Below are 10,982 nucleotides of genomic sequence, written 5' to 3' on the forward strand. Positions count from 1 at the left end.
TTTCACAAATGCGTAGCATGCAGGTTTAAAGGATGGTTGAAAATTTGGGTAACTACTACTATTCAAATTTCTCTATCACTTTCATCGATTTTTAGGCATCACCACTTCTGAAATTTCTGCATCACTTCTGTAATTAATAAGAGTTTAATAAACTATTACTACATAAAACGATTTAATACTCTCCTTCAATCACATCTCACAACAAAATCTAATCTTCTTGTTAAATGTTACATTGAATTTTTTTTATAAAGATTAATAATAAGAATAATTTAGAATGAAATAATTTTAGATTCCTAATTAAGAAACAAGAATTATTAGAAAATTACAGGAGAAAGCAAGAAACACTTTTCAATGGTGAAAGAAATTGACACTTCTCGATCGAAACGCTCCTTGATAGATGGAAGAGGAAAACTAAAAGCACTCGTCGTCAGTGCTGAAGTAGAAAAATGTTGCGCCGGACCAACTCGTCGCCGATGATGAAGGTTGAAAGCTGAAGTTCGTCTGATTCCCGCTGAAAGCTGAAGTTTGTATTTGCATTTTCATTTAAGGATGAAGGATGAAGGTTAAAGGTTGAAGGATGAAAATGTTAAAGCGTTGAAGGGGTGAGACATGGGTTCCTGAATGTTTGGTTAGTGACCGGATGAAGGATGAATGATGAAGACTGAGTTCGTGACCGAATGAACGATGAAGAATGGATACGATGGTAAATATATATATTGCGAAAACAGTATGGATGAATGATGAAGAATGAATTCGTTAGATAATATTATTATATATTAGTAGTTAGGGTATTTTAGACAATTCTATTCTTTTATATATATACTAATTGTAACCCTATTAACTTCAGTTTGGTTCATTATATGTTATGAAACCCTAGAGTGGTTGTTTCTCTTCTTCCTCTTTCTTCCTTTTTTCATTGTTAACATGGTATCAAAGAGCTTTGGTTGATTTTGGGATTTACCTTAGAGAAGAGAGAGACTATTTTGATAGAAAAGACAACCACCAAAAGAGAAAAGAGAAGAGTAACCCTATTCCCGGTTTTGTTAAATCAGTCTCAAAAACATCGATTGCGCATTCGTTAACCGTTGGATCGAGCTGATTTTTGGACAGAAGGTTCGCAATATTTAGGTCTTCGTCTTCAACGGTCGGATCGGCAAAACGACGTCTGGAGAGATAGAAATCGGGCTCGTACAGCACCAGATTATCCCTAATTTATTTTGTCTCAGTGATTGCATTTGTCGTATTTTCCTGTCATTATTTGTTATGGCTGATGCTAAGGACGACTCTCTTCAAGCACATTGTCCGAAAATTGGGGAGAACACATAAGAAGAATTTTAGGGGGTCGTCGTCCAATGTTGTTGCTTCTGCTCCTTCTACCATTGGCTCTAGTTCTTGTTCTGTATACTCATCTGAGATTACTTCCCAAATATTTGATATTGCAGAACAACTTCAAAAAAAACTTCTTGCCACTCAATCACATGCCATGTCTGCCACCTCTTCTAAAGGTTTGAACTCCTCTGGTATGTCAGATATATCTCCTTCCATATGGATTCTTGATTCGGGAGCATCTCATCATATGACATACGATGAGAAATATTTTGTGTTTGTAACACTTGTCTCGTCTGTGTCGGTTATGACTGATGATGGCACTCCTATGCCACTAGCAGGCGTTGGTTCTGTCTCCGCACCTAACATGTATCTTTCTGATGTTTATTATATTCCTAATCTTACAATGAGTAAATATATAAAAGAATAGAATTGTCTAAAATACCCTTACTACTAATATATAATAATATTATCTTACTTTGAGTCTTGCTTTTGTTAGTCAAATATGTGATCTCGGTTATTCGGTTATGTTTTCTTCCACTTCTTGTTGTGTGCAGGATCCACATTCCGGGAGGCTAATTGGGACAGGTCATAGACAAGGGGGACTTTATGTTTTGGATGACCTGCGACTCCCAGATATTGTAGCCTCCACAACTATTGCTGACTTATTATCTAGTTTTCGCTTGAATTCCTTATCTTCTAGTTTTTATCTATGGCATTCTCGCCTTGGACATGTTTCTACTTCTAGGTTAAAATATTAGGCTTCTACTGGAGCCTTAGGAAAGTTACAAACCTGTGATATCTCAGATTGTTGTGGTTGTAAACTTGCCAAACTTCCAGTTTTACCGTTTAGTAAAAGTGTTTCTGTTTTCATATGCGCCCTTTGATTTAGTTCACTCTGATGTTTGGGGTCCATCACCGGTTCTCACCAAAGGTGGATCTAGATATTATGTTTCGTTTATTGATGATTACACTCGTTATTGTTGGGTTTATCTTATGAAAAATCGGTCTGAATTTTTTTACATTTATCATATGTTTCGTGCAATGGTCAAAACTCAACATAATATACTGCAGCCTCCACAACTACTGCTGACTTATTATCTAGTTTTCGCTTGAATTCCTTATCTTCTAGTTTTTATCTATGGCATTCTCGCCTTGGACATGTTTCTGCTTCTAGATTAAAATATTTGGCTTCTACTGGAGCCTTAGGAAAGTTACAAACATGTGATATCTCAGATTGTTGTGGTTGTAAACTTGCCAAACTTCCAGCTTTACCGTTTAGTAAAAGTGTTTATGTTTCATATGCGCCATTTGATTTAGTTCACTCTGATGTTTGGGGTCTATCACCGGTTCTTTGAAAAATTGTATGCTTCTACCCCTGATTATCATTCTTTGAAAGTTTTTGGTTCTACTTGTTTTGTTCTTCGTCCTCAAGTAGAGCGCAGTAAGTTGTCTTCTCGTTCAGCGTTGTGTGTTTTTCTTGGTTATGGGGATGGTCAAAAAGGTTATCGTTGTTATGATCCTCATGTAGGAAAACTTTATGTATCTCGTAATGTTGTTTTTCTTGAGCACATCCCTTTTTACTCTATTTCCTCTAATTCTCAGATTATTAAGAGTTCTGAACTAACCCATATTGATTCGTTTGGTCCTAATGATTATGCTTCTGGAGATTGTAATGTTGAGAATTGAGGGACAAATACTAATACTCCACATGATGACAACCCTCTTTCCCCCCCGGTTGTTCAACCACCTCGTGCGATTGTTGATCCTCCTCGTTACCCCTCTCGTCAACGTAAGTCTACTCAGTTACCTGATTTTGTCTATTCCACTTACTCAACTTCATTTGTTTCTTTCTTAACCTCTATTCACAGTTTTTCTGAGCCCTCTTCCTATAAAAAGGTTGTTCTTGATCCTCTTTGGAAACAGGCTATGGCAGAAGAACTTTCTGCATTGCACAAAACCAATACTTGGGAATTAGTACCTCTTCCTCTTGGAAAACGTGTTATTGGGTCTCGTTGGGTATACAAGATCAAAACTAAGTCTGATGGGTCAGTAGAGCGCTACAAAACACGTCTTGTTGCTAAGGGTTTCTCTCAACAATATGGTATGGATTATGAAGAAACTTTTGCTCATGTAGCCAAGATGACCACTATTCGTACTCTTATTGCAGTTGCATCTATTCGTCAATGGCATATTTCTCAAATGGATGTCAAAAATGCTTTTTTAAATGGTGAGCTTCATGAAGAAGTCTATATGGTCCCTCCGCAAGGAGTTTCTCATAATCAATGGGAAGTATGTAAGTTAAAAAAAGGCTCTATATGGTCTTAAACAGGCTCCTCGAGCTTGGTTTGAGAAATTCTCTACTATGATCACTTCTCTTGGTTTTCGCTCTACTGAACATGATTCTGCATTGTTTATAAGGTCCACCACTTATGGTCGCATTATACTTTCTCTATATGTTGATGATATGATTATTATAGGTGATGATGTTAGTGGAATCAATGAGTTGAAATTGCAGTTAGCCAAATAGTTTGAGATGAAGGACTTGGGAACTCTTCGCTATTTCTTGGGGATTGAAGTTGCCTACTCTCCTAGAGGCTACCTTCTTTCTCAATCCAAGTACATTGCCAACATTCTAGATCAGGCTCGTCTTTCTGATACTAGAGCAGCAAATACTCCTCTTGAGTTGAATATGAAATATGCTCCCTCGGATGGTGTTCCTTTACTAGATTCCACTTTGTATAGTACATTGGTTGGCAGCTTAGTGTATCTTACGATTACCAGACCTGGCATTTCTTATGTTGTTCATGTTGTTAGTTAGTTTGTTGTCTCTCCCAATACAGTACATTGGGCAGCAGTTATTCGGATTCTTCGTTATCTTCGAGGAACTCAATTTCAAAGTCTTCTCTTTCCATCGTCATCCTCATTAGAGTTACGAGCTTATTCTGATGCTGATTGGGCTGGTGACACCACAGATCGTAAATCCACCACAAGATTCTGTATCTTTCTTGGAGACTCTATTATTTCTTGGAAGAGTAAGAAACAAGACATTGTCTCTCGCTCCTCTACAGAAGCTGAGTATCGTGCTATGACTTCCACTACTGCTGAAATAATTTGGTTGTGTTGGCTTTTGTCTGATATGGGTATCTCTCTTTCTGAGCCAACTCCGATGCACTGCGATAACAAGAGTGCTATTCAAATTGCTCACAACTCGGTCTTTCATGAACGCACCAAACACATTGAGATTGATTGTCATTTTACTTGTCATCATCTTCAGCATGGAACTATTACTCTACCGTTTGTTTCTTCTTCTTTACAGATTGCTGATTTGTTTACAAAGATGCATTCCATTAAACGTTTCCGTTTTTTAGTTGACAAACTATCGATGCTCCATGTTAATGCATCGTGAGTTTGAGGGGAGATGTTAGATAATATTATTATATATTAGTAGTAACGGTATTTTAGACAATTATATTCTTTTATATATATACTCATTGTAACCCTATTAACTTCAGTTTGGTTCATTATATGTTATGAAACCCTAGAGTGGTTGTTTCTCTTCTTCCTCTTTCTTCCTCTTTTCATTGTTAACAGAGTTGATGCAAAGTAAACTAATTAATTCGTGATTGGGTTTGTATTCGCGTATGAAAGACAGGGAAGAAAGACAAAAGATGGATTTGCATTTGCTGCTGATTTCTAATTTTTTTTTAAAGTATTTGTTAGAACGGTTTAATATAACAAATCTACTAAAATTTGTAATAATAATAAATTTGTTATTATTTTTTTTTTTTTGTAATTTTTTTAATGTGTATGTTAGAACAGTTCAATTAGAACCGATCTAATAAAGTTTATTATAATAATAAATTTGTTATCGTATTTTTTTTTAATGTGTATGTTAGATCAGTTCAATTAGAACATATCTAACAAAGTTTATCATAATAACAAATTTGTCATCGTCTTGCTTATTACATTGGAGGTATAACAATCAATCTTATATCGACGGTGTAATAAGGTTAAAATGCACTAGTGATAATATATTAAAATAGAGTCTCAAATACTATTGTGACGCATCATCTAATTTTGTGTCATTTCATTCAAATATTGTCACCTCAACAAAAATCTCATGTGACACATCTAAAAGGTACTCTTTCATCATCTCTCTTCCATCTTCCTTATTATTCCACTTCCAATTTGCTTTTAGACACACTTTACTATTATTATTACTATTTAACATTATTTTTATTGAGTTTTTTTTAAAAAATAAATAAATTAATACACTCGTGTTTTTTAAAATTGGTGTTAGTTTGCATTTGTGAGAGCTTAAGCTATATAAAACTTTTAATGATTTTCATATCTCTTATGGGTAGTGAATGATTTGTAGCATACATTTGATGAAATCTCCTATGTATGTGTCAAGTGTGACCATTTGCATGAGATCATGACAAATCTCTAGAGCACTCATGAATATCGAGCGCGCGAACGATCTATTTTGTGCAAAATGATGTAATAGTAAGAATTGTGGGAATTTAATGTGAATGGTAGGCCTATAACATACATAAAGTTTTTGGAATTCATAAAGATTGAACTACACCAATTCACTTGTGTTAAGTCTTACTTGTCTTAGTCTAGAACATGTTCATATAGCTTGACTATAAAAATCTAATGTATTACATATATTAATCAATGAAAGTTTTTCAATTGTAATCTTTTTAAAAAAATTTAAATAGGTGGGAATTGTTGTAATAATTTACTATTTTAAAAATTGCTATTTAATTATTTTTTGAAAAGTAACTATTTATTTTAATTATTTTTATTATTGAAATATTTGTCAAATAAGCTATCTCGTTGTTGAATTCTCCCATTGTCGGCCGGATTCCTGAATTATAGTAATCACTAATTGTTTACACGTCATTATATCAATATATCATGTTTTCCTACGTGAGATATCGAATAGGGATGGGAATAGGCTAGGCCGTCCGACAGGGGCCTATGGCCTGGCCTACTTATGGTCTGGCCTGGCCTGGCCTGTTTAATAAAAAGGTCAGGCTCAGACTGTTTTTAAAGCCTATTTATGTAAATAGGTCAAGCCCAGGCTTGTAAAAAAGCCTATTAGGCCTGATAGGCCGGCCTATATATATTTTATATGTATTTCATTCTCTATTTTTTCTTCTTCTAATTTCCATTGCACTCACTCCAACAAACATGTATGAAAACAACATATTTTTTATAAAAACCGATATTATTTATTTGTTACTTTATATTTTATAAAAACCAATACTATTTATTTGTTATCTTTATATATATTATTAGTATATAAATTTAGTAACCCTAATTGTTTATTATTACTGAATATGAGTTTGTTTGAGAGGTAATATTCCGAGTTGTTTGAGAGGATTTGTTTAGAGGTAATATTTTGTTTCATATTTTTAAAAAATTATTTTGTTAGAAAAATTATTTTTTTATTTAATATATATATATATATATATATATATATACATATACACATTAGTATTGGTATATGGAGAATCATATAAATTGATATGTGTAGAGCATCATGTAGCTATAGATAATTGTTTATTTATATATATTATATGTTGCATGAAAGATTTGTTTGAGAGGTAATAATCTGAGTTTGTTTGAGACCTAAGAGATAATAATAGGTGCGTTTGTTTTAATAAAAAATTTATTCTTTTAAACCAAAAATCATTTTTTAGGGTTTAAAGGGTGTTTGTTTTATATTTTTTTAAAATTATTTTGTTAGAAAAATTATTTTTAATGTGAATAAGGCTTTTAAATAGGCTTACAGGCCAGGCCATGATAGGCCGTAGGCCAGGCTCAGGCCGAAAAAAAAGCCTATCATAGGCCGTAGACCAGGCTTAGGCCTCAAAAATTCATCGTAGGCCAGGCTCAGGCCTTTCAAAGCCTGGCCTGGCCTGGCCTATTCCCACCCCTAATATCGAACAACTACATGTATTAGATTCAAATAGCATATTATTCTCACATTCCTATTTTTTTAATAACTAGTAACATATAGATATCAATCCGCGAGATTATTTTCAAAAAAAATAATAACCATCAGAAATTATATATGATATATATAATTTATAAGTTTTATTTAGAATTAATTATTTATAAATCAAATTTTTCTTTGTTTCGTGAACTAATACTCTTATTAAACAAACTTTATATCTTAGTAGCATAAATTCAATGACTTAGATATCAAATCATACACAATAGTTGTATTTATAATTTTATTTTACATAGTTTATTTGTAATAGATGTATGAATTATTTATAAGGAAATTGACACTAATTAAAGTGTTAGTCACGTCACAAAAGAATAACTGAAGTGCAGTTTAAAGAAGACATTAATTAAATTCAATTATGAAAATATGTGCATTTAGAATAGAATAATTCTGAAACTCGGTAGATATTTTGTTTTCATGGTATTAGTGTGAAAAACAACATCACTCTTCAAGATAAGTACTTCATTTGTCTCATTTTAAATATCTCATTTGAAGTGTGTACAATTGTTTAGAAAATGATTAGTTGATTTGATTTCAATGATAAAATATTTCATTTACTAAAATATTTTTATTAATTCTAATTAGCAGAAAAATATTAAACTCTAACTTTGTATTGTGGGTTTTCTTTTTCCAATACCCCATTTTATAAAAAAAAATTTATCAATCTACTCCCTTTTCAAAACTATATACCAATATATCCCTTTTTTTCTCCTTACAAGTCGCATTTGTCAATGGTGACTTCCTTAAAGAAGCTCGTGTGTGCAAAAACGACATTCTTAAGCCTTTTTTCAAAAAAAAAAATCAATTTTTTTTCAAATTAAAAAAAAAATATTACATATATATATATATATATATAATTAACATAATTCATAAAAATACATAAATACAAATTTTAAATTACATAGATTGACAAGAGTTGACTGTAACATTTGGACAGTGTTTTCGAGTATGACTAGTTAACTGATATAGTCCACATATTTTTAGTATTTTTTCAATTGTTTTGGCGATACACCTCATTATCACTTTTTCAGATAACATGTTTGTTAGTAATATATCCATAAAAAGAAATAAAATAATAAGGTGTATTGCAAAATTTCATATTATTTTATAATATGAAAAAGTGAAATAAAAGCAAACAATATAAGATAATATAATTATTTAATCAATCTTATTATTCTTACTGTTACATAATAGATTACTTATTTCAAATTAATAACAAGAACTAAAGATAAAAACAAGTAACACTATAAATGTCAAAAACATCTTTAATATTCTTTCCATTATAACAAAATTTGATTTCAGAAGAAATTTAGGTGTATATTTTATAGTGAGTAGTATGTTGAAGCAATTCGTAGTATTTATAGTCAAGGAAGAATGCTCTAAAATATCATAATTGGAAAATTTAAACGTTAACAATGTGAATATTTTAATTATCTTATCAAAATTGAGTACATTTTTTGTATTTGTTGACTGATTTTCAATACTTGATATTTTATTAAAATTTATAATGGTGTTTAAAAAGAAAATATTGAAATTCTTAATTAATTTCATCTGCTCTACGTTAATTCTACATTAATTACGAGTATTAAATTTTTATTCATAAAATATAATATTTTAAATCTTATCTATTCAATGAGTCAAAAAGACACATTTCTATAATTATCTTAAAGAAAAGACTTTCAATCTAGCCTGCCCGCGCGGCCTAAAATAATACTACTTATAAATTGTCTAAAATAATTCTTAGGACCAATTTTTGATCTAAAATAATTCTTATAAATTGTCTTTTTTTTTTTCTCTTATTTGAATTAAATAAGTAAATTCTATAAATGATTTCTTTCGTGTTTTTTTTTTATTATTTTGTCTTTTTAGTGTAACGGTTTCTCTTGGTCATCTTGATGTAATATTGTTTTAATTTTCAATTTTGTTGTGGTGTGTGTATTTTTTTGACACAGAAAATAATATCCATTCATTTAAATCGATAGAATATATCAGATACAAACACAAATTTAATATTGCTAAAATAAAATGATGAATCTGCGAATATACTCACAACATCCAAGTTAATAAAATACAACAACACAATGCTTACAAATAATATAACAAAATCAAAGTGACCAAATATCCATATCTCCGAATTTGCAACGTTGACGACCTAATCATTGATTGAATCAGTAATTAATCGAAGTCAATAAATAAAATGAATAATGCAACTAGACGAGAAATCAAGCAAACACCCCACCAAGACGGGGAATAAAACAATGTCGATTTCAAACGAATAAATCATGGAAAAAAGCATGAAAGAAAAACTTAGTTTATGTATGAATCACTTATTTAGATTAAACTAGGAAAATATATTACCACTTTAAATCGGCAGATGCAATAAATAATTTACTATAAAAATCAATCATGTGTCCTAAAATTGTGAATGTTAAAACTGTTTTGTGTAAAATAAATTTCTACTCCTTTCAGTATTTTGCGTAAAAAACATTCATTTTTAAAACTGTTTTCGGTTATAACTTAATAACTAATTATTTAACTCATAAAAGAGCCTTAAGATAAAAGTTACATTTATAAAAGTTCCATTCATAATCATCACAGAGCCTTAAGATAAACAAAGGTAGCGAATCATATTAGCACAAAAAGGGCAAGAACAGAGAGAGTATGATAAGGTAAAAATAAAATTGCAGTTTGGCATATTCAAATTAATGCTACTAATAATATTCTAGTGTCTATGAATATGCAAAAGAAGTAATGCAAATAAAGAAAAAAGAAAAGTTTGAATTAATGAACTTTACATGCAATTCACACTTCATAGCTGCTAATTAAAGAAATGTCTTAGCATGGTGACAATTGAGAGAATCTTACCATTGAAGGATATGCATATACTTGACTTACATGTTCATCTCTTCTTTTCCTGCCATCAAATGTAATACATCGGTGAATATAACTCTTGCTCTCTCTCTATATATCTCTTCTTTATGTTTGTTACTATTCATTAATTAAAAATCACTAGTTATTTAATTGGATTAGCTTTTAATATTAACTTTGCTTAATTTTTCCACTTAATTTAGCTTCCAATAATTTTGTATGCTATTTGACTTTCATTTATTCCCCTTAATGCTACTAATAATATTCTTAGTGTCCATGGATATGCAAATTTATTAGCAATATTGTCTAAGGTTCATGTCATACATAAGAAGCTTTGGATCTCCATAACTTTGAATATAAATCAAATCATCTCCACCGCTGCAAGCAAAAACATCATCAAATTCTCTAAAAATCTCCAAGTACTTTATATGCATATTCGCACCATCTCTTCCCACTCAACCACCATGTAGAACCAAAATAACAATTCCTTTCACAATCTCAGGACGACCTTGTTTACTAACTCCTCCCACCATTACATCTTCTGTGCTAATATTCATTTTTAAATTTAATTTCCTAATAACTAATTATTTCACTTTTTTGTTCTCCCACTATGTTTTATCATGTGGCATTTTTCTTTGCTCATTTTTTTTATTAAAATTATTGATATATCAAAATATTAAATATAAATTTGTTTTATTAATAAATATTACATATTAAAATTAATTAAAAATATTCAAAATTTATTTCATTTATAAAATTATTT

This window comes from Cicer arietinum, chromosome 2 (assembly GCF_000331145.2).
Source record: "Cicer arietinum cultivar CDC Frontier isolate Library 1 chromosome 2, Cicar.CDCFrontier_v2.0, whole genome shotgun sequence".
Classification (NCBI taxonomy): Eukaryota; Viridiplantae; Streptophyta; class Magnoliopsida; order Fabales; family Fabaceae; genus Cicer; species Cicer arietinum.